The sequence below is a fragment of the Melanerpes formicivorus genome, unplaced genomic scaffold (assembly GCF_026170545.1).
Source record: "Melanerpes formicivorus ecotype bairdi unplaced genomic scaffold, bMelFor1.0.p_v2 SCAF_21, whole genome shotgun sequence".
In the NCBI taxonomy this organism is placed as follows: Eukaryota; Metazoa; Chordata; class Aves; order Piciformes; family Picidae; genus Melanerpes; species Melanerpes formicivorus.
In genome coordinates, this window is record NW_027142373.1 from 13,308,265 (window position 1) to 13,332,327 (window position 24,063).

Below are 24,063 nucleotides of genomic sequence, written 5' to 3' on the forward strand. Positions count from 1 at the left end.
TGAAAATGGTATAGAAGAGAAGGACTCTGCAGAGCACCACTTTCTTCTCCAGTGCTGAGCCTACCCCAGCCATCAGGGCTGCACCTTTCACCCCTTGCATTTGGATCAGAGCTCTAGTGTGTAAACCCTGCCCTGCTGTGTCTGTAGGGTGAGAAGTCACAGAATTCCAGGATGGTTTTGGATAGAATAGAATAGAATAGAATAGAATAGAATAGAATAGAATAGAATAGAATAGAATAGAATAGAATAGAATAGAATAGACCAGGTTGGAAGAGACCCTTCAAGAGCATCCAGCTCCAGCCCCCTGCCATGGGAAGGGACACCTCCCACCAGCACAGCTTGCTCAAGGCCTCATCCAACCTCCAGGCAGGGGACAGCCACAGTCTCCCTGGGCAGCCTGTGCCAGGCTCTCCCCAGCCTCACTGCCAACAATTTCTTCCTCATCTCCACTCTCAGACTTCCCTCTCCCAACTCAAAGCCATTGTCCCTCATACTGTCACCACAGGCCCTTGTCAAAAGTGCCGCCCAAGCTCTACTAGAGCCCTTCAGATATTGGAAAGCTGCTTTAAGGTCTCCCCACAGCTTCCTCTTCTGAAGATTAAACACCCCCAGTTCCCTCAGCTGTTTCACATGGGACTTGTGTTCAAGGCCCCTCTACACCTGCCCCAAAGGAGGCTGGAGCCAGGTGGAGGTTGGGCTATTCTCACATGCAACAAGAAACAGGACCAGAGGAAATGGCCTCAAGCTGTGCCAGGGGGGGCTCAGGTTGGATGTTAGGAACAATTCCTTCCCAGCAAGGGTTCTTAGGCACTGTCCCAGGCTGCCCAGGGAGGGGTTTCAGAGCTGTGTGGTTGTGGTGCTGAGGGCTGTGGTGCAGTGGCAGTGGCTCAGCAGCAGGGGTGACTTTGTGAGCTCTGGGTGAGTGTTGGGCTTGGTGATCTCAAAGGTCTCTTTCAACCACATCAGTTCTGTGATTCTGTGATCCCCAAAGGTTACTCAGCCCTGCCCCATGATGTGCCAATGAAAGGAGACTGTGGAGCAGACTGTGACAGGCTCCTGCCTCCATTTTGCTGCAGGATTAAGACCTTCCTCAGAGCTCTAGCACTATTAGTATTTTATTTTGATGATTAAATAACTTTTTTCTCAACCCATGAATTTTACTTCTGGTTCAGTTCTCCCCATCCCACCAGGGGGTGTTTGTGGGGAGCAGTGAGCGAGGGCCTGCTTGGTGCTAAGCTGCTGGCTGGGGTTACGGCACAGCAATGCCTCTCCCCTCTGATCTCTGCACAGTGTATTTCCATGGAAACTGGAGGAAATTTTGACTTTGAATGAAGGGAAAAAAAAGCCTTATATAGAGAGGCCTGGCTTTCCAGGTTACAAATTAAATATGCTGTGGACAGTGGGAACAGGAAAGACTTTTATCCAGTGCCCATGTTTGCAGCACCATGGTAAGGAGGCTAGCAAAGCATCTGGTGCTGCTCAGTCAGACCCTCTGGGACCCAGCAAGCTCAAAAAGGCAAAGTGCAAGGACCTGCACCTGTGTAGGGGCAACCCCAAGCATAAATCCAGGCTGCATGGTGAGTTAAAAAGATTGGATGTGACATTTGGATCCATGGTTTAGTTAGTCAGGAGGTGTTGGGTGAGAGGTTGGACTTGACCTCTGAGGTCTTTTCCAACCTTATTGATTCTATGATTCTATGGATTGAGAGCAGCCCTGCAGAGAAGGAGCTGGGGATGCTGTTTTATAAGGCACTTGACATGAGCCAGCAATGGGTACTGGCAGTCCCAAAGAGTCAACTGTGTCCTGGGCTACAGCAAAAGCAACATGGCCAGCAGGACTAGGACTGGACAGAAGATCCACAGATCAGCTGGAAGAGGATTTCTCTGAGCCTCACATCCAAACAACATCAACGATTGAGATCCTTGTCAGCATCATGGACAGTGGCATTGAATGCACCCTCAGCATGTTTGCTGATGACACCAAGCTGAGGGGTGTGCTGGACTCACTTAAGGGAAGGGATCCATCCAGAAGGATCTTGACAGGTTCCAGTGCCAACAGCAGAAAGTTCAACAAGTGCCAGTGAAAGGACCTGCAGGTGGGTCAGGCCAATCCCCATCGGCGACGGAGATTGGAATCAATATGGTTGACCAATATGATTGAGTATTGTTCCTTTATTGTTCCAGTGTTGCAGGCCTATGGTGCAGGCCTGTAGTGCAAGTATAGCACAGTAAAGTGTAGAAGAAGAAGAGACAGGAAAGGCAGAAGTGCGTAGCAAGGCAACTGCTACAACTTATATAAACTCGGAGTGCCCTGTGGGCACAGCTCCATTGGTTCCCATCGCACTATTACAGATTGTTGGTCCAACTACTAATGACACAACGAGGTTGTTGATGCAGGTGCATGTCCTGTTGTCCCAAGATAACTGTCCATGTTTATAGCTACCAGTGTCTTGTTTTAGTTCCATGCTGCAGGCACAGCACTGTTTTGCTCCACTGCTAGCTGGCTCTGCACTTATGCTGAGCATGGCCTACCACCATGTCAGGCTGTAGGCCTGCACTGCCAGATTGCTCACACTGCTCGTCACTGGCATTGCCACAAATCCCAGGCACCAATCCAGGCTGGGTGCAAAGCGAGTTAAGAGCAGCCCTGAAGAAAGAGATCTGGGGGTGATGGTCACTGAGAAGCTCCCCAGGAGCCAGCAGTGCCCTCATGCAGCCCAGCAGGCAGCTGTGAGCTGGGCTGTAACCAGAGGAGAGTGGGCAGCAGGGCAGGAGAAGGGATTCTGCCCCTGGGCTCTGCCCTGCTGAGACCTCACCTCCAGCACTACTTTAGTGCAGCCTTCCAGTATCTGAAGGGGTTCAAGGAGAGCTGTGGAGGGACTTTGGACAAAGGCTGGGAGTGCCAGGATGAGGAACAATGGCTTTGAGCTGGGAGAGGGGAGACTGAGACTGGAGGTGAGGAAGAAATTACTGCCAGTGAGGGTGGGGAGAGCCTGGCACAGGCTGCCCAGGGAGGCTGTGGCTGTCCACTGCCTGGAGGTGAAGTTCAAGTCCAAGCTAGATGAGGCCTTGAGCAACCTGTGTTGGTGGGAGGTGTCCCTGCCTATGGCAGGGGGCTGGGGCTGGTTGATCTTTGAGGTCCCTTCAAACCCAAGCCATTCAATGAATCTATGACCCTGAACCACTGCAGTGGAGCAGGAGGACAGGGCAGGGGAGCAGCACTGCTTTTGGTGCCTTGATAAGGCCCCTTCCAGCACATAAATGTTGTTCAGCAAACAATCTGTCACCTTTCTGCAGGGGTTAATGCAGGAGTTGGGGTCAGTGTTTCTCCAGTCACCTAAGAACAACTTCATTCAGTTAGCCAACATTTAGCTTGGTTTCATGTTTCCAGGTCCACCTAGCGTTGAAGCAGTCATGTGTGCTTGACATCCATCACACACAGCATGCTACAGCTTCATTTCCTGTACCAGTGCAGCACTGCTGGCCTGGAGCCTTGAAAGCTAAGCAAAGCCTGGAGATTTCTATTTCTTTCTCTCTGTCAAGTGCTTTCATCACATTATATCAAACTATGATCTCCTATAGAGGAGGAGAATGAAACCTCTCTGTCCATTCAAGAGCTTGAAATATTCACTATCAGCTTCCAAAGAGAGGAAAGCCTTGATGAAGACATGTCCTGCAATCACAGAATCACAGAACTCTTTGCTTGGGGAAGATCTCTGAGATCACCTAGTCCAACCATCAACCCAACACCATGGCCACCAAACCATGGCCCAAAGTGCGATGGCCACACTTTCTGGAACACCTCCAGGCATGAGGACTCCACCACTTCTCTGGGCAGCCTCTGCCACTCCCTGACCATTCTTGCAGCAAAATTTTTTCCTAATCTCCCAGCAATGAGGTCTCCCTCAGCCTCCTCTTCTCCAGACTGAACACCCCCAGCTCCCTCATCTGTTCCTCCCCAGCCCTGTTCTCCAGACCCTCCACAAGCTCTGTTGCTCTTCTCTGGAACACTCTCCATGAACTCAGTGTCAAACTCTTAGGTGGGTGGTTATCCATGTGTCTGTCCATCATGGCGAAGAAGCCACAACATCCTGCCTGCATGTCTGCCCGTGGCCCCAGATATTTCCCTGCTCAGGTAAGGAGATGCTGTCTCTTTTGTCCTGGGTCATAGAATCACAGAACTGTCAGGGTTGGAAGGGACCTCAAGGCTCATCCAGTCCTAACCCCCTGCCATGGACAGGGACACCTCACACTACAGCAGGTTGCTCACAGCCACATCCAGCCTGGCTGCAAACACCTCCAGGGGTGAGGCTTCCACCACCTCCCTGGGCAGCCTGTGCCAGGCTCTCACCACCCTCCTGGCCAACAACTTCTTCCTAACATCCAATCTGGATCTCCCCATTTCTAGTTTTGCTCCATCCCCCTGTTCCTATCACTCCCTGACACCCTGGAAAGTCCCTCCCCAGCTTTCTTGGAGCCCTCTTCAGATATTAGAAGGCCACAAAAAGGTCTCCTCAGAGCCTTCTCTTCTCCAGATCGTCATCTTTGGAGGTTTTGCTGGACAAAATAGTGCCTGAAGGGCTCCAGGAGAGCTGGAGAGGGACTCTAGACAAGGGCTGGGAGTGCCAGGATGAGGAACAATGGCTTTGAGCTGGGAGAGGGGAGACTGAGACTGGAGAGGAGGAAGAAATTGTTGGCAGTGAGGGTGGGGAGAGCCTGGCACAGGCTGCCCAGGGAGGCTGTGGCTGTGCCCTGCCTGGAGGTGTTTCAGGCCAGGCTGGATGAGGCCTTGAGCAGCCTGTGCTGGTGGGAGGTGTCCCTGTCCAGGGCAGGGGGTTGGAACCAGATGAGCTTTGAGGTCCCTTCCAACCCAACCCACTCTGTTTGGCATCTTCTGCCTGAAAGGAGAAGGATGTGGACACTGTAATATCCTTTGTTATCAAGGCAGAGAAAATCCCCCTCAGGATCTCTGATGTGCTTTGTCTTCTTGCCTTCTGTACCAAGCACTGGCTGAGGATGCCTGGGGAGGTGGTGGAGTTGCTGTCCCTGGAGGGGTTTCAAGGCTGCAGTGGCTCAGCAGCAATGGTGAGACTGTGAGCTCTGTGTGAGAGGCTGGACTGGGTGATCTCAAGGGACTCTTCCAACCTCAGCAGTTCTATAGTTCTGTGATTCTTCCTGACTTTATTTTCTGAAGCCCAGTAGTAAATCCTTGTTTGCTCTCTACCTCTTTAATACATTCCATGGGATTTGTGAAAAGTGGTTTGTAAACAGCGGAGTCTTCTGCTGGGGTGGTTTAGTGGGGAGGCCCACAGCTGGGTCACGTTCAGGACCACTGCTGAAAGGTGCCCCTCAGGCTGGAAAAGAGGGCAGCTCCCATCTTCCGTGCATTTACACCAGGCCAAAGCATTGGCTTCCTGGATCTTTTCTGTGAGTAGTGTCCTCACCACACTGGCAAATCATCTAGGTTGAATCTCCATCCCTGGAGGTGTTTCGGAGAGGCAGAAATGTGGAGGTGAGGGACATGGTTTGCCACTAGACCTGGTGGAGTTAGAGAAGGGTCGGACTGGGTGATTTGAAAGGGCTTTTCCAACCAAAACAATTGTGATTCAGTGATTCAATGATAAATGGAGAACTGAAGCAGGAGGACAGAAGTGGATGACAACACTTCAGTCTGAAGTTGGTTATTTCTTTGCATCACAGATCAGAGGTGAATGTACCCAAAACTGCTTCCCTGGGACCTGAGCCGACCCCAGCATCTCTGCTACATCACTTGTAGGAGAAGTGAGCCCCAAAATCTGGCATTAATGGAAGCCATATGCAGGACACGGTGCCTCCAGACCCTGATGAGGGCCCTAACTTGCACAGCTCTAGGAGAGCTGGGGAGGGACTTTGGACAAGGGCTGGGAGTGCCAGGAGCAGGGACAATGGCTTTGAGCTGGGAGAGGGGAGACTGAGAGTGGAGAGGAGGAAGGGACCTTCAAGCTCATCCAGCTCCAACCCCCTGCCTTAGACAGGGACACCTCCCACCAGCCCAAGCCTTCATTCAACCTGGACTGAACACCTCCAGGGAGGGGATAGCCACAGCCTCCCTGGGCAGCCTGTGCCAGGATCTCCCCACCCTCACTCCCAACAATTTCTTCCTCCTCTCCACTCTCAGTCTCCCCTCTCCCAGCTCAAAGTCATTGTTCCTCATCCTGGCACTCCCAGCCCTTGTCCCAAGTGCCTCCCCAGCTCTCCTGGAGCCCTTCAGGTCCTGGAAGGCTGCTCTGAGGTCTCCCTGGACCCTTCTCTGCAGGCTGCACAGGCCCATATATTTTTTTTAAAGGAAATTGCAGCAGAGGTTTATTTTTCACCTCTCCACCATTCCAGGTGCACACAGAGCTGAGCTTCCAACCCTGCCTGCCTACTGTGAGAGCCAGATGTGTCTCCTTTGTCCCCCTCCAGTCTCCTTTGTCCCTCCAGGGACTGCAACAATTCTCCAGCAGCTTCTTCTTCCCAGCAGCTTTAAGGACCACCAAAGAAACAACCCCACAAGGCTCCTGATAAAAGCTTTGTTTTGGATTCTATTGTGTACCAGCAGGAGCTGTGCTTGCAGGCCACCAGGCCACTGTCACAGTCACTGTCACCAGGGGTTACAGGCAGCAAGTGCCAGTGGTCCCTGGCTTGGAGAGGGGCATTAGAGTAATGAGAAAAGAGGAGAGTTTGTGCTGCCTTGCCCAGCTGAGCTCTCAGCCTGCATTACCTTGAGCATTGAGAAGAATGTCTTTCATATCATCACCAGGAGATGACTCAGCTGGGCTGCTTTCCACCCCTCATCCCCCACCCCCCTCACCCTTTTCTTATTTTTTTAAGGGGGAAAAAAATCACCCAAAGTACTGCTCTGGATTTCATCAGGAGGAGAGAAATGGGCTGAAAGGTAAATTGGGTCCTGTTGCTTCCTAAACAGCTAAATATTTACATACAGGCTGGGTGATTAATCACAGCCCCACATGGCAGCAAAGGCTTTGCCATGGCACTCTGGGGACAGCTGCTGTGTGCCACTCTGTTTGTCTCCCAAATGTCTCCCTGACAGCTCCCCTTTCATCACAATCAGCTCTGACACCATAATTACAGATTTGGGGACGTTTTCAGCCTCCCAGTGACTGATTGTTTGATACACACAATTTAGAAGATCGATGTTCTTATTTAAATCGACTGCTTAGCAAGGGAGCTGCTGACAGGGTAGCAAAGTGGAGAGACTCTTGTGGCTGTGCCAGCATCCAGGACAAAGCCCACACCTGCCTCTCCAGCCCTCCCTCACAGAGTCACAGATCGGATTGTGTTGGGAGGGACACTCAAAGATCATCTTGTCCCTGCCCTGTGCAAGCAGCAGGCTGCAACCGGATCAGGCTGCCCAGGGCCACATCAAGGCTGACCTTGAATGTCTCCAGGGATGGAACCCCAACCACCTCCCTGGGCAGCCTGTGCCAGTGTCTCCCCAGCGTACCTGGGCAGAACTTCCTCCTGGGTTCCAACTTAACTCTGCCCTGCTCCAGTTCCAAACCGTTGCCCCTGGGCCTATCCCCACAGCCCTTCTGCACAGTCCCTCCCCAGCTGCCTGCAGCTCCCCTGCAGGTATTGAACTGCAGCTCTGAGGTCTCCCTGGAGCCTTCTCTTCTCCAGGCTGAGCAGCCCTAACTCTCTCAGCCTGTCCCCATAGCAGAGGTTCTGCAGCCCTCTGATCAACTTTGTGTCCTCCTCTGGACCCTCTCCAGCAGCTCCAGGTCCTTCCTGTGCTTGGTCCCCCACAGCTGGACACATCCCTGCAGATGAGGTCGCCCCAGAGCAGAGCAGAGGGGCAGGATCCTCTCTCTCCAGCTCTGGCCAAGCTTCTTTGGATGCAGCCCAGGCTGCTCTTGGCCTTCTGTGCTGCCAGTGTCCATTGCTGGCTCCTGTCCAGCTTCTCTCTTCCCCCATGACTTCTGGGCAGGTGTGGTGGAAGACACTCAGTGTGAAGGGAGCAGTACAAAATTCTTGGAGTGTTGATGATGGAATCACAGATTGCATTGGGTTGGAAGGGATTCTGTGATTCAGACTAGATACCAAAAGAATTTTTTTCCACTGATGGTGTTCAGACCTTGGCCTAGGATCCCAAGAACCATTGCAGCACAGATTGTTTGGGGCTCTGAGCAACTGCTCCAGTTGAAGATGTACCTGTTGAATGCAGGGGTATTGGGTTTGATGACTTTGAAAGGTCTCTTCCAACCAAAAGCATTCTATAATATGATAATTCTGAAGTGGCCAAGGCAGAGATCCTCTCTGCTGTGCTTACCACTGGCCACTGGTTTACTGCTTTCATCCAGAGGTAGCTGAGCAGGGTGGCTGGCTGTGCAAGACAGCAGCTGGTGTGATGGAGCTCTGCCCTGGATGGGTGATCTTGCAGCTGGTGGCTCCTGAGTCAGCATGGGCGGGCAGGCCACCATGGATCCCTGTGCACACACAATGCATGCTGGCTTGATGTGTTTGACCATGCTGGAAGCCCTCTGCTGTCAGCCTGGATGGAGGTGCTGGGTTGGAAGTGTTCAGTACAATTTGCTAATGGTGTTAAGAAGGCAGACTGACATGGGTGCTGCCGGGATCTTCATCCTACTGTGGTCAGCTCCATGAAAGGACTGCAAGTTATCACAAGCTGGCTGTCACTGCTGCTTGGATAAAACCCAAAGATGGTGATTTGACAATTTTTTACTTACTAAATCTGCTGTGTGCCCTTCTGGCTCTGCAGCTTCTCTCTAATGAAGCAGAGGAAAATCCTTGACCTGGAATAATGTCACATTTCCCACCGAGTGCCACATGACACTCCCTGTTCTTCTCCAGAGGGTTCTCATCTCTGCTACAAACCATTAACCTCCTTCTTGTGCTCTCTCTTTAGGATCTTTTTGGAGTTTCATTCAGTTGCATGAATTTTGTGTTGCTCCCTTTGCAGTGGGACCTCTCTGAGGGAGGAAGGATGGAGAACAGCCTCTCCCAGCCAGTAACTGAGCAAACAGCTTTGTGAACATTAAAAGCTGTGGACGATGATCTTGAAGGACTTTCCAACCTGGTCTATTCTATTCTATTCTATTCTATTCTATTCTATTCTATTCTATTCTATTCCATTCCATTCCATTCTATTCCATTCCATTCCATTTAATTTAATTTCATTCCATTCCATTCTCTTCTATTCTATCCCATTCTACAAGGGCCAGGATCTCTTCATCGCATTCTGTTCAGCTCACACAAGAGCCTGATCCTTGTTTCAGCTCTGAGAAGTGGCTGTGATTCACCTGAGGTCCTTTAGCTGTTTTCGTTCAAAGCCTCTTGGACATCCCAGAGATCCCCATTTTGACATCAAGTGTCCCCCAACATCAAGTGTCTCCTCACTTTGTGCCCTGAGTACAAAGCAGTTGTGTTTATGCCTTCTCCAAACCATTTGTGCAGCCCTGGCATCACATCTATGGACATGGAAGGAGGGGAGGTCAGCAGTTAGATGAGATCCCAGCTGTGCAGTGTGGTGACATCTTCACTCCTGCAACTCACATCTACCTGTGATTGATGTCAGTTGGTACAGCCACAAATTCACAAACTCTCATGTTCTTGGACATCAGGACAGCAGAGGTCATGACAGAGGTCATGCCTCTGATTTCAGCCCTGGGACACTTCCAGGCACCACTTAGCTCCAGTCCCATCCTTCGCCTCAGGTTTGTGATGTCAGTGCTTCAGAGCACTGTGTCTGGTTTTTGGCTCTCTGCTGTCTCATTTTGTGTGGTCTCACCTGCACCTGCTGTACACACACTTGGTAATGGAGTGCCCCACAGGTCTCTCTTTTTCACATACTGGCAGATCCTGACAGACCAGGAATCTTCTTCTACATCCACTTTGGGTGCTCCCAGCACAAGAAGGATGTGAAACTGTTGGAGAGGGTCCAGAGGAGGCCACCAAGATTATCTGGAGAATCTCTGCTATGGGGACAGCCTGGGAGAGTTGGGGCTGTTTAGCCTGGAGAAGAGAAGGCTCCAGGGAAACCTTGGAGCAGCCTTCTGGTACCTGGAGGGGCTCCAGGAGATCTGGGGAGGGACCTTTGGAATGGGTACAACAACAATCTGTGTCCCACTGAAATTTTCAGCCAGTCCAGGACGTTTGAGTCGATATTGGTGTGTCCAGGGAAATGCTGACAGGAGGTGCAGGCTCTCTGCTTCAGCATGTTCTTTCAGCCTTAATGAGAGACAATTTTAGCATCTTCCATCAGCAAATCCCTTCCTTCAGTGTTTTAATTTTGTTGATGAAGTGCCAAGAGTTGTGAAATTTACTTTGTAGGACATCTAATAGGAAATAAAATTAGCAGGCAGGCTTTGTATTCAAAATGGGCCATTCAGGGAACCTTCTCCACGGTGCCAGGAGAAGGCAAAGTAGGAGGCTTTTCATGCTCTCTGTGTGCCACACTTGCCTGCTTGCTGCATGGGAAATGTTAATGAAGCTTGATGGCAGAAATGGTTGGCAGAGCCTAAAGAAAAAAATCTGGGCTGTACAGAAATCTTTTTCTTTCTGCGTGGGGATGGGCAAGTGCAGCCAGAAAGTTTGGCTGGAGATGTAAGTCCTCTTCTCCCTGAAGCTGCTGACCTGCTTCAGCTGGGGCTGTGTACAAGAAGTCCTACGTCCAGCACTGTGTGAGCTGTTGGTAACCATTCCCTCTGACTCAGGTAGGGCCAGGACTTGATGATCTTGAAGGTGTTGACTTGGTTGGAGTTGATGATCTTGAAGGTTTCTACCAACCTTAATTTACCTATGATTCTAAGGATCAGGCCAAGGAGGTGTTTGCTGTGCTGCTGGTCCTTCAGACAGTGTGAAAAGGCAGGGGTCAAGAGGATGGGGCCAGACTCTTGTCAGTACTGGCCAGAGACAGGACAAGGGGCAATGAATACAGATTGGAAGCCAGGAGGTTCTGCCTGAATAGAAGGAATAACTTGTTTGAGGGTGCTGGAGGCCTGAAGCAAGCTGCCCAGAGAGGTTGTGGAGTCTCCTCTCTCAAGAGACTCCAACCCCCACCCCGGCCATTGTGCTCCTGGGCAAGCTGCTGTGGGTGCCCCTGGTGAACTGGGGCCCCTCCAGAGGTCCCTTCCAACCCTGTCATGCTGGAAGAAACTTTCACATTGCTTCAGTACCCTCTGCCTCCACCAGCCTCATTTCTATATTTCAGTTTTTGTGTCTTCAATGAGGCTACTTTGGATTTAAACCATCTCAGAGAAGAGGAAAGTGAAGTCCAAAGTCAGTTAATGTTTGCTACATAACTCATACTGAATTGGCTTTTTAATTATGTTTAGAAGTAGCCCCTGGTTATGAACAGACATGGAAACTGGGATTTGAAGTTATCTGGAGGTCTCAAAATGCAGCCAGGGTTTAGCAGGATTGTCAAAGTGTTTCACCCTCTGCAAATGCCAGACACAGAGCTTCTCAGTGTTCTCAGACCACTGTTCTACACTTGTGGGGATCAGTTTGAGAACCTGGACACACCTCAGTAGGGTGAGTGAGGGGATCCTGTTTCTCTGCTGTGCTCTGCTCTGCTCTGCCCTGCCCTGCTCTGCTGAGACCCCACCTGGAGTTCTGTGTCCAGTTCTGGGACTCCCAGCATAAGAAGGACCTGGAACTGCTGGAGGGGGTCCAGAAGAGGCCACAAAGATGCTCAGAGGGCTGCAGAACTTCCCCTGTGGGGCCAGGCTGGGAGAGTTGGGGCTGTTCAGCCTGGAGAAGAGAAGGCTCCTCGGAGCAGCCTTCCAGTACCTGGACTTTGGACATGGGCTGGGAGTGCCAGGATGAGGAACAATGGCTTTGAGCTGGGAGAGGGGAGACTGAGAGTGGAGAGGAGGAAGAAATTGTTGGCAGTGAGGGTGGGGAGAGCCTGGCACAGGCTGCTTAGGGAGGCTGTGGCTGTGCCCTGCCTGGAGGTGCTCCAGGCCAGGCTGGATGAGGCCTTGAGCAGCCTGTGCTGGTGGGAGGTGTCCCTGCCCATGGCAGGGTTTTGGAGCTGGATGAGCTTTGAGGTCCCTCCCAACCCAACCCATTCTGTGATTCTGGGATTCCATGAAATGCTTCATGAATGACTACAAGAGAAGCTCAAGGCACAGATTTAACTGGTAACCCATGACTTCAACTCCACCCAGAATAAAAGGAGGTGACAGATTTACCAGCACAAGAGAATTCCTCCTGGATTATTAATAGCACAAAGATATCCTTGGTTCTGATGACAAAATCACTGAGCAGTCATCAGCACTGAATGTGGGGAAAAAGCCAATCTCATTTCAGAATACAAAACTAAATGAGGTGCAGTGAATTTTACCTCAACAGGAGGCTGGGGGAGGCTGGGATATTTTGCTTTTGGACTCATTACAAGCAAGCAAATTCTTTAACAAAAGATGTAAAATTTCCCCACAGATCACCCTTCAATTAATTGAAAATCACAAACCAATTAGCATATTTCACACTACCCAGGCACAGGATGAATCCTGTGCTCAGAGCTGATGGCTGGAATCTGGGGAAAGAAAAAGAAAAGCTGGATTTCTCCTGGAAGATGAGGCACTTAGGCACAAACCTCATAGGGAATGGGATGAATCACAGAATCATGGACTGGGAGGGGTTGGAAAGGACCTCCAGAGGTCATTCAGTCCAACTCCCCTGCCAGCGCAGGGGCTCCCAGGGCAGGGCAGGGCACACAGAACACATCCAGGTGGCTTTGGAATCTCTCCAGAGGAGACTCCACAACCTCTCTGGGCAGCCTGCTCCAGGCTCCAGCACCCTCACAGGGACAAAGGTTTCCCTCCTGTTCCATCCTGTGGCACCTCCTCTGCTCCAGCTCCCCCCAGTGCCCCTTGTGCCCCTTGGCCATCCCTGAGCATCCCTGGCTCCAGCCCTGCACATCTTCATCCCCAGCACTGATGGCAGCCCTCAGGCTGCTCTGCTCCCAGCTCCCAGCCCCAGCTGCCTCAGCCTGGCCCCACAGGAGAGGTTCCACTGCCTGCAGCAGCTCTGGGGCTCTGGGATGGACTCTCTCAAGCAGTTCCCTGAGGTCCTTCTGGAGCTGAGGGGCTCAGACTAGACACAATATTCCTGATGTGGTCTCAGCAGGGCAGGGCAGAGGGGCAGGAGAACTTATCTGACCTACTCACCACAGCCCTTCTAATGCCTTCCAGCAGCCTTCTGGGCTACAAGGGCACATTGCTGACTCAGGGGCATGGAGACCCTTTCAGGTGAACAATTCAGCTCTATCCTCATAGCTGAGTCAGCATGGGGATGAAAAGTGGCCACATATTTTTGGACTGGAGGGAGGCAAGTGGGCAAATGCTTCTCCCAACCCAGCAGGTCATGGCACCTGGGTCCAGGCTTTGTCTAGACCACCACAAGACAATGTTTTAGGCAGAGGTGGGTCATGCACAGGAGATGCAACATTGCCTCCTTCCCTGTTTATATCTGAAGAAATCCTAAAGACTGCAATAGGGCTGAGAGAGTTGGCCTTGGGCAGCCTGCAGGGGAGAAGGCTCCAGGGAGACCTTCTGGTGGCCTTGCAGTGCTTCAAGGGCTGAGCAGAGAGCTGGGGACAGACTTTGGAGCAGGGCCTGTGGTGCCAGCACAAGGGGGAATGGTTTGGAACTCAGAGAGGGAGCTTGAGAGTGGAGAGAAGGAGAAATGTTTGGTGCTGAGGGTGGGGAGAGCCTGACCCAGGCTGCCGAGAGAGCTGGGAGCTGCCCCATGGCTGGCAGCAGTGCAGGGCAGGTTGTGTGGGGCTGTGAGCAGCCTGCTCTGGCTGGGGCTGTCCCTGCTGGCTGCAAGGGGAACTTTGAAGGTCCCTTCCCACCCAAACCAGCCTGTTATGGTATGATGACTTCACGTAAGTGTGCAAACAGCTGGGATGGAAAACCATCTTTTTGCGATGAAAATCTTGGCTTAACTTTGTCATTTTAATCAAAATACCAATATGGGGAAATCAGTTGCAGTCAATGTTTCCAAATGAAACCTGCTTCTGTTGCCATCCAGAACAGCTTTCCCTTTGCTGCAGAAGGAACTCCTGTTTCTGTTTACCTGGTTTTGCCACAATAAGACAGATTCATGTGGAAGGCTTTCTTGCCTGGTGTCTTGTAGTTAACCTCTGGCTCTAAAGCCATTCTGACAATGGATTTGTCCTTTCCTCCAAGATTTCTTTAGCATTATGTGATGTGACAGTGATTACAGTGGGAATGGGGAGACACTGAACAAGTTGCCCAGGGAGGCTGTGGCTGCCCCCTGCTTGGAGGTGTTCCAGGCCAAGTTGGATGAGGCCTTGAGCAAGCTGTGCTGGTGGGAGGTGTCCCTGCCCATGGAACTAGATGATCTTCAATGTCTCTTCCAACCCAACCCATTCTAGGATTCTGTGATCTTTCAGTGAATGTTCCCACAGCTTCTGCTTTCTATAGCCAGACATCCCTCCATGAGCATGTCCCATATGGGTTGGTGAGAACACAGCTCTGCCCTGGTTGCATGAACTGGTTTTTCCCACTCCACCTTGAAACATTTTGATGGCTGCCACCAGCTCTTTGACTCATGAGCAGTCAACTTTATCTTCTTGTTAGCCTCAAAGCTTCAGAGCTGGCAGAGGGTGTCAGGCTGCTTTCATTCTGCCCTAGTTTTAGGAGCAGCTTCAACTCTTCATCCTGCAGTCTAACAACACTCCAAATGGTGCAGGTGAGGAAGGGAGGCTTGTTTCTGTCTGGAGATCAAAGTGATGTCAGCTGAACTGTGCTGTGTAGCTTTGCTGCAGGGGTTGGCTAGTGCCAATTTTTTTGTTGGGAAGCTTTCTACTCATGGCTTCATGGCCAAGCTTCTCAGTACAGGAAGTGATCTGTGAGCTGAGAAACCCTCTGTGGCCAGGGAGATGAAGAAAAAGACACCCAACTAAGAGGACTCTACCCCCATGGATAATTTGTGTGCAGCTTTTTCTTTCTTTCTTTGATGGAAAAATGTTTATTTTCATAAAAAAGTTGCAAAAGCCTTTTGAGATCATCCAGTCCATCCCACCCCAGCATGGCCACCAAACCATGGCCCCAGGTGCCACAGCCACACCTTTCCAGAACACTTCCAGGCATATGGACTCCACCACCTCCCTGGGCAGACTCTGCCAAGCCCTGACCACTCCTGCAGCAAAGAAATTTCTCCTCCCCTCCAACCTCAGCCTCCCCTGGCACAATTTCAGGACATTTCCTCTCCTTCTCTCACCTGAGACTGGGGAGCAGAGCCCAACCCCCACCTGGCTGCAGCCTCCTCTCAGGGAGCAGTAGAGAGCAATGAGGTCTCCCTCAGCCTCCTCTTCTCCACAGTGAACACCCCCAGCTCCCTCAGCTGCTCCTCCCCAGCCCTGTTCTCCAGACCCTTCCCCAGTTATTTTTCAGCCTAGAAAGGGAAAACTCTGATGTAGTTCCCATTACAGAAATGTGCTGGGATGACTCACATGACTGCAGCACTGCACTGGGGGGGCTACAAGCTGTTTAGCAGAGACAGCAGAGGGAGAAAAGGAGGAGGGGTGGCCCTGTACATTAGGGAATCACTTGATGTCACAGAACTTGAGGTAAAGGATGAAAGGATTGAGTGTCTGTGGGTTAAAATCAGAGGGAGGCTTAACAAAACTGACATCCTGGTTGGAGTCTGTTACAGACCACCCAACCAGGGTGAAGAGTATTCTACAAGCAGCAGGAGGCTGTCTCAAGATCGCCAGCCCTTGTTCTTGTGGTGACTCCAACCTGCCAGATATCTGCTGGGAACTTAGCACAGCAGAGAGAAGGTAGTCCAGAAGGTTCAGAGTGTATGCAGGACAGCTTCTTGTCACAGCTGCTGTGTGAGCCTGCCAGGGGGCAGGCTCTGCTTGAGCTGCTGCTCTCAAGTAGAGAAGGGCTGGTGGGAGATGTGATGGTGGGAGGCTGTCTAGGGTGCAGCCACCATGAGCTAGTGGAGCTCTCAATATGCAGGGAAACAAGGAGGAGCAGTAACAGAACCCTCACTTTGGACTTCCAGAGGACAGACTGCAGCTTGTTTAAGCAACTTATTTGGAGAGTCTCCTAGGCAGCAGCCCTTGAGAACCAAGGGGTCCAGGACAGTTGGAGCTCCTGAAGGCACAGGAACAGAGAAGTGAGCCAAGGGGAAGGCTCTGGGCCTGGCTGGGCAAGAAGCTCTTGATGGATTAAGGGAGAAAAAGAAGGAATATCTCCTTTGGAAAGGGGGGAGGCAGCTCCCCCCTTATGCTGAAGGATGTTGTTAGATCATAGTATCACAGTATCATAGTATCTTAGTATCAGTCAGGGTTGGAAGGGACCACAAGGATCATCTAGTTCCAACCCCCCTGCCATGGGCAGGGACACCCCACACTACATCAGCCTGGCCAGAGCCTCATCCAGCCTGGGCTTAAACACCTCCAGGGATAGGGCCCCAACCACCTCCCTGGGCAACCCATTCCAGGGTCTCACCACTCTCATAGGGAAGAACTTCCTCCTCACCTCCAGCCTGGATCTCCCCATCTCCAGCTTCATTCCATTCCCCCTAGTCCTATCACTACCTGAGATCCTGAGAATTCCTTCCCCAGCCTTCCTGTAGCCCCCTTCAGATACTGGAAGGCCACAATTAGGTCATCTCAGAGCCTTCTCTTCTGCAGACTGAACAGCCCCAACTCCTTCAGTCTGTCCTCATAGGAGAGGTGCTCCAGCCCTCTGATCATCCTCCTGGCCCTTCTCTGGACACCTTCCAGCACCTCCATATCCCTCTTGCAATAGGGGCTCCAGAACTGGACACAGTACTCCAGGTGGGGTCTCAGCAGAGCTGAGCAGAGGGGGAGAATCACCTCCCTTGCCCTGCTGGCCACACTTCTCCTGATGCAGCCCAGGATCTGATTGGCTTTCTGGGCTGCAAGTGCACACTGAGAGCTCCTGTTGAGCTTTTTGTCCACCTGCGCCCCCAAGTCTCTCTCCTCAGGGCTGCTTTCCAGCCAGTCCCTGCCCAGCCTGGATTTGTGCCTGGGATTGCCTCGACCCAGATGCAGGACCCTGACCTTGCTCTTGTTGAACCTCATGAGGTTGGCCTGTGCCCACCTCTCCAGCCTGTCCAGGTCCCTCTGGATGGCCTCCCTTCCCTCCAGCTGTCTGCTGTACCACACAGCTTGGTGTCACCAGCAAACTTGCTGAGGGTGCACTCAATGCCACTGTCCATGTCCCCCACAGAGATGTTGAACAAGACGGGTCCCAGGACTGATTATGCAGGAGAAACATCAGAGAGGCAAAGCCCAGTTAGACCTCAAGCTGAACACTGCTGTGAAGGACAAGAAAAAGCATTTTTATAAATGTATGAATGCTAACAAGAGGGCAAGAAGAACCTCCCCTCCTTATTGGACCTGGAGGGGAATATTGTAAGCAAAAATGAGGAAAAGGCTGAGGTACTAAATACCTTCTTTGCCCCCATTTCAACAGTAAGACAGGAGGACCTCAGGACAAGTGGCCTCCTGAGCTGGGTGATGGAGGCAGGAAGCAGAATAATATCCCTGAAATCTATGAGGAAGCAGCTAGGGACCTGCTGAGCCACTTGGATCCCCACAAGTCCATGGGACCGGGTGGGATCCATCCTAGGGTGCTGAGAGAGCTGGCAGGTGAGCTGCCAAGCTGCTCTCTATCATTCACCACCAGCCCTGGCTCACCAGAGAGGTCCCAGAGGACTGGAAGCTGCCAAGGTGATGCCCATCCACAAGCAGGGCAGGTTGGAGGAGCCAGGAAATTCCAGGCCTGGCAGCCTGACCTCAGTTGCAGGCAAGGTGATGGAACAGATCATCTTGAGTGCAATCACACAGCACTTACAGCATGGCCAAGGGCTCAGGCCCAGCCAGCATGGATTCAGGAAGGGCAGGTCCTGCCTCTCCAACCTGATCTCTTTCCATGCCCAGGTGACTGTCTGGTGGCTGTGGGGCAGGCTGTGGATGGAGTCTGCCTGGACTGCAGCAAGGCCTTTGCCACCATCCCCCACAGCAAACTCCTGGCCAAGCTGTCAGCCCCTGCCTTGGACAGCAGCTCTGAGCTGGGTTAGGAACTGGCTGGAGGCTGAGCCCAGAGAGTGGTGGTGAATGGTGCCACATCCAGCTGGCAGCCAGGCAGCAGTGGTGTGCCCCAGGGAGTAGTGCTGGGCCCCATCCTCTTTAACATCTTCATTGATGATCTGGAGGAGGGGGTCGAGTCAGTCATCAGCAAGTTTGCAGATGACACCAAGTTAGGGGCAGATGTTGGTCAGTTAGAGGGCAGAAGGGCTCTGCAGAGGGACCTCGACTGACTGGACAGATGGGCAGAGGCCAACAGGATGGCATTCAACAAGTCCAAGTGCCAGGGGCTGCACTTTGGCCACAGCAACCCCATGCAGAGCTACAGGCTGGGGTCAGAGTGGCTGAGAGCAGCCAGGCAGAGAGGGACCTGGGGGTGGTGATTGACAGCTGCCTAAACATGAGCCAGCAGTGTGCCCAGCTGGCCAAGAAGGCAAATGGCATCCTGGCCTATATTAGGAATAGTGTGGCCAGCAGGAGCAGGGAAGTCCTTGTGCCCTGTGCTCTGCATTGGTTAGGCCACACCTTGAGTCCTGTGTCCAGTTCTGGGCCCCGCAGTTTAAGAAGGACATTGAGAGACTTGAAGGTGTCCAGAGAAGGGCAACAAGGCTGGGGAGGGGTCTGGAGCACAGCCCTGTGAGGAGAGGCTGAGGGAGCTGGGGTTGCTTAGCCTGGAGAAGAGGAGGCTCAGGGGAGACCTGATTGCCCTCTACAACTACCTGAAAGGTGGTTGTAGCCAGGTGGGGGTTGGCCTCTTCTCTCAGGCAACCAGCACCAGAACAAGAGGACACAGTCTCAGGCTGTGCCAGGGGAGGTTTAGACTCAAGGTCAGGAAAAAGTTCATCCCAGAAAGAAATTGGCCATTGGGATGTGCTGCCCAGGGAGGTGGTGGAGTCACCGTCCCTGGAGGTGTTCAAGAGGGGATTGGATGTGGCACTTGGAGCCATGGTCTAGTCATGGGATCTGTGTTGATAGGTTGGACTCGATGATCCTTGAGGTCTCTTCCAACCTTAGTTATACTGTGATACTGTGATACTGGTACTGGTTGAACATGAGCCAGAAGTGTGCCCAGGTGGCATCCTGGCATCCTGGCCTGCATCAGTAACAGTGTGGCCAGCAGGAGCAGGGAAGTCCTTGTGCCCTGTGCTCAGCACTGCTTAGGCCACAACTTGAGTCCTGTGTCCAGTTCTGGGCTCCTCAGTTTAGGAAAGATGTTGAGCTGCTGGAAGGTGTCCAGAGAAGGGCAAAAAAGCTGGGGAGGGGTCTGGAGCACAGCCCTGGGAGGAGAGGCTGAGGGAGCTGGGGTTGCTTAGCCTGGAGAAGAGGAGGCTCAGGGGAGACCTGATTGCCCTCTACAACTACCTGAAAGGTGGTTGTAGCCAGGTGGGGGTTGGCCTCTTCTCTCAGGCAACCAGCACCAGAACAAGAGGACACAGTCTCAGGCTGTGCCAGGGGAGGTTTAGACTCAAGGTCAGGAAAAAGTTCATCCCAGAAAGAAATTGGCCATTGGGATGTGCTGCCTAGGAAGGTGGTGGAGTCCCCATCCCTGGAGTTGTTCACAAAAGGCTTGGATGTGGCCCTTGGAGCCATGGTTTAGTTGTCAGGAGGTATGGGTGACAGGTGATGATCTCTGAGGTCTTTTCCAACCTGGTTGATTCTGTGATTCTGTGCCTGAAGTGACAGCTCACGTTTGCCAGGTCGTTGGGAAACCAGTCAGAGGGAACAGAGCTTTGGGTGATGTTTCTCACTGATATCAAAGAAAGAGGGCCTGGCCTGCCCTATTCAAACAGTTTGAAGAAACCTTCATATGGGACCAGAAGGCCTAAATATAAGGATTGGGAGGGAAAAAAAACCCACAAGTAAAAGATCAAATAAGCTTTAAAAGCCAGGCTGTGTGTGATCCCTGATGGCTTCTGACAATAACATCTTATTGCTTATCATGATTGCAAGGCAAAATTAAAACTGCTTTAGTGCTTCAACTCTTCATTCCTCAACCATGACCTGCCAGCCTTTCTTCTCCATGAGGCAGGACATTTCTGGGTTTATAACTATGGCTTGGAGGGCAATGGAAAGGTCCCGAAGTTGTCATTTCCCTGCGCTTCCTTCTGGCAGGTGTCATAAACCTCAGCCCAGCTTTCATTTCTGAGCACATCATTTTCTGTTGGGCTCTGGAAATTGCTATGAGCTGGCATTTTAATGGGACTTCTTGGCTGTTTTTAGAAAGCTATGGTGCAGTGAGCACAAAAGAGTGTAGCATTTTGGGCTATATGCCCCCTTCTATGTCCACATGAGGGACACTTCCTGTGTCCTGAAGGAGTCCAGCCCAGTGGGTGGGCACAGGAAGCCAGGTATTTCACAGTATCACCAAGGTTGGAAGTGACCTCAAGGATCATCAAGTCCAACCTGTCACCACAGACCTCATGACTAGACCATGGCACCAAGTGCCACATCCAATCCCCTCTTGAACACCTCCAGGGATGGGGACTCCACCACCTCCCTGGGCAGCACATCCCAACAGCCAATGACTCTCTCAGTGAAGAACTTCCTCCTCGTCTCCAGCCTAAACTTCCCCTGGTGCAGCTTGAGAATGTGTCCCATAATACCCTGCTCCCATAATACCCTGCTCCCCTATAGGATCTCAGCGGGGGTCCTGGCACATGCCTCTTTTCTTCCCTCACTGCCACCTGGTAACAGGGGGGAGGTTTCTCCCTGCCTTTTGGGCCTAGCTAGGCCCAAGGCCAGGGGAATGGGCAACCTCAGATCTGGCCAGCTGAGACTAGCCTAGCAGTGGAGGGCGGGGGGAAGAAAGAGCCCTGGGGGTCTTGGGTGTACCCTCAGGTGGGGATGGGATGTTTCTGGGTGTGCTTTGGGATCTCTTTTGTCAGTGTGCTTCTGGTTCTCTGTAAACATTCACTGCTTTCCACTTCAACTTTCCACCACTTCTGCAATCTGTTTGTCTGAGTCTCAGTTTTGCCTGTGGTGGGGAGGGGGTCTGCCTCAACCCATCACAAAGAGAAGCTTTTTTAACAGTCCTGAAAACAAAGGCTGAGTCCTGTACCCCTGTGGGGGATAGGAGAGCTCCAGGTCATAGATTCATAGATTCATGGAAAGGTTTGGGTTGGAAGGGACCTCAAAGCTCACCCAGCTCCAATCCCCTGCCCTGGGCAGGGACACCTCCCACCAGCACAGGCTGCTCAAGGCCTCAGCCAGCCTGGCCTGGAACACCTCCAGGCAGGGCACAGCCACAGCCTCCCTGGGCAGCCTGTGCCAGGCTCTCCCCACCCTCACTCTCACTTCTTTCTCATCACCACTCTCAGTCTCCCCTCTCCGAGCTCAAAGCCATTGCTCCTCATCCTGGCACTCCCAGCCCTTGTCCAGAGTCCCTCCCCAGCTCTCCTGGAGCCCTTGAGCTACTGGGAGGCTGCTCTGAGGTCTTCCTGGAGCCTTCTCTTCTCCAGGCTGCACAGCCCCAGCTCAGCTCATAGGTGCTGCAGCCCTCTGATCATCTTAGTATCACAGTATCATTCAGGGTTGGAAGGGACCACAAGGATCATCTAGTTCCAACCCCCCTGCCATGGGCAGGGATTCCCCACCTCCAGCTTCATTCCATTCCCCCTAGTCCTGTCACTACCTGACATCCTAAGAAGTCCTTCCCCAGCCTTCCTGTAGCCCCCTTCAGATACTGGAAGGCCACAATTAGGTCACCTGGGAGCCTTCTCTTCTGCAGACTGAACAGCCCCAACTCCTTCAGTCTGTCCTCATAGGAGAGGTGCTCCAGCCCTCTGCTCATCCTTGTGGCCCTTCTCTGGACACCTTCCAGCACCTCCACATCCCTCTTGTAATAGGGGCTCCAGAACTGGAGGCAGTACTCCAGGTGGGGTCTCACCAGAGCTGAGCAGAGGGGGAGGATCACCTCCCTTGCCCTGCTGGCCACACTTCTCCTGATGCAGCCCAGGATCTGATTGGCTTTGCGGGCTGCAAGTGCACATTGAGAGCTCCTGGTGAGCTTTTTGTCCACCTGCACCCCCAAGTCTCTCTCCTCAGGGCTGCTTTCCAGCCAGTCACTGCCCAGCCTGGATTTGTGCCTGGGATTGCCTCGACCCAGATGCAGGACCCTGCCCTTGCTCTTATTGAACTTCATGAGTTTGGCTTGTGCCCACCTCTCCAGCCTGTCCAGGTCCCTCTGGATGGATCCCTTCCCTCCAGCTGTCTGCTGCACCACACAGCTTGGTGTCATCAGCAAACTTGCTGAGGGTGCACTCAATGCCACTGTCCATGGCACCCACAAAGATGTTGAACAAGCCTGGTCCCAGGACTGATCCCTGAGGGACTCTGCTTGTCCCTGGCCTCCACTGGGACATGGACCCATGGAAAGCCACTCTTTGGCTGCGGCCATCAAGCCAGTTCCTTATCCATCTAGTGGTCACCCATCACACCCATGTGTCACCAGCCTGGAGACCAGGATGTGGTGCGGGACAGTGTCGAAGGCTGTGCTCAACTCCAGGTAAATGACATCAGTTGCTCTCCCCTCAGTTATTGATGTTGTCACCTGTTCAGAGAAGGCAACCAGGTTGGTCAGGCAGGATTTGCCCTTGGCAAAGCCATGCTGACTGTTCCCAATCACCTCTTCACTATTCTTTTGAGCGAGTAGTGCCTCCAGGAGGATCTGCTCCATGATCTTTCCAGGCACAGAGGTGAGACTGACTGGCCTGGAGCTCCCTGGTTCCTCCTTCTTACCCTTTTTGCAGATGGGGGCAATGTTTCCCCTTTTCCAGTCTGTGGGGACTGCCCCAGACTGCCAGGACTTTTGGAACAGAATAGAGAGGGGTTCAGCAACCTCCTCTGCCAGTTCTCTCAGCACCCATGGGTGTACCCCGTGGGGTCCCATGGACTTGAACACTTTCAGGTTCTTCAGGTGATCACAAACCTGATCTTCACTTACCATGGGCAGTTCTTCCTCCCTGTCCCTGGCATTGTCTTCCATAACATCAGGAGTGTGGCTAGAGGCCCTTGCAGTGAAGACTGAGGTAAAGAAGTTATTGAGTACCTCAGCCTTTTCCTCATCACTTGTGACCATGTCACCAGTTTCCTTTCTGAGGGGGCCCACACCTTCCCTAGGCTTCTTCTTCCCACTCATATACCTGTAGAAGTTCTTAGTGTTCCCTTTAACCTCCCTGGCTAGATTCAATTCAAACTCTGCTTTGGCTTTCCTAACCAGGACTCTTGCTGCTCGGGCAGCTTCCTTATCTCCCCCCTGTTCCAGCTGTCCTTCTCTCCACTTCCTGTAGAGTTTCCTTTTAAGTGCTAGTGTGTCCAGTAGCTCCTTGCCCATCCAGGCAGGCCTCCTAGCATTCTTACCTGCTTTTCTCTTTGTTGGTACACAGAGCTCCTGGACACAGAGGAGGTGGTCCTTGAATACTGACCAGCTGTCCTGGGTCCCTCTTCCCTCCAGGGCTTTGTCCCACGACACTTTGGCTAGCAGATCCCTGAAGCCATCAAAGTCTGCACGCCTAAAGTCTAGGGTCGTGAGCTTGGAATACTTCCTCCTGATTGCCCTGAGGATGTTAAATTCAACTGCTTCATGGTCACTGCAGCCAAGGCTGTCTCTGAGCCTCACATTGCTCACCAGCCCTTCCCTGTTGGTGAGAACAAGGTCCAGCATAGCACCATTTCTTGTTGGTTCCTCTACCATTTGGAGGAGGAAGTTGTCTTCTATGCAGTCCAGGAACATCCTGGATTGCTGGTGCCTTGCTGTGTTGTCCCTGCAGCAGATGTCAGGGTGGTTGAAATCACCCATGAGGACCAGGGCCTGTGACCTGGAAGCCACTTCTATTTGCCTGTGGAGGGCCTCATCTGCTTGGTTCTGCTGGTCAGGTGGCCTGTAAGAGACCCCCACAGTAATATCTCCTTCCCCTGTCCTGCCTTTAATTTTAACCCATACACTCTCAACCAGCTCATCA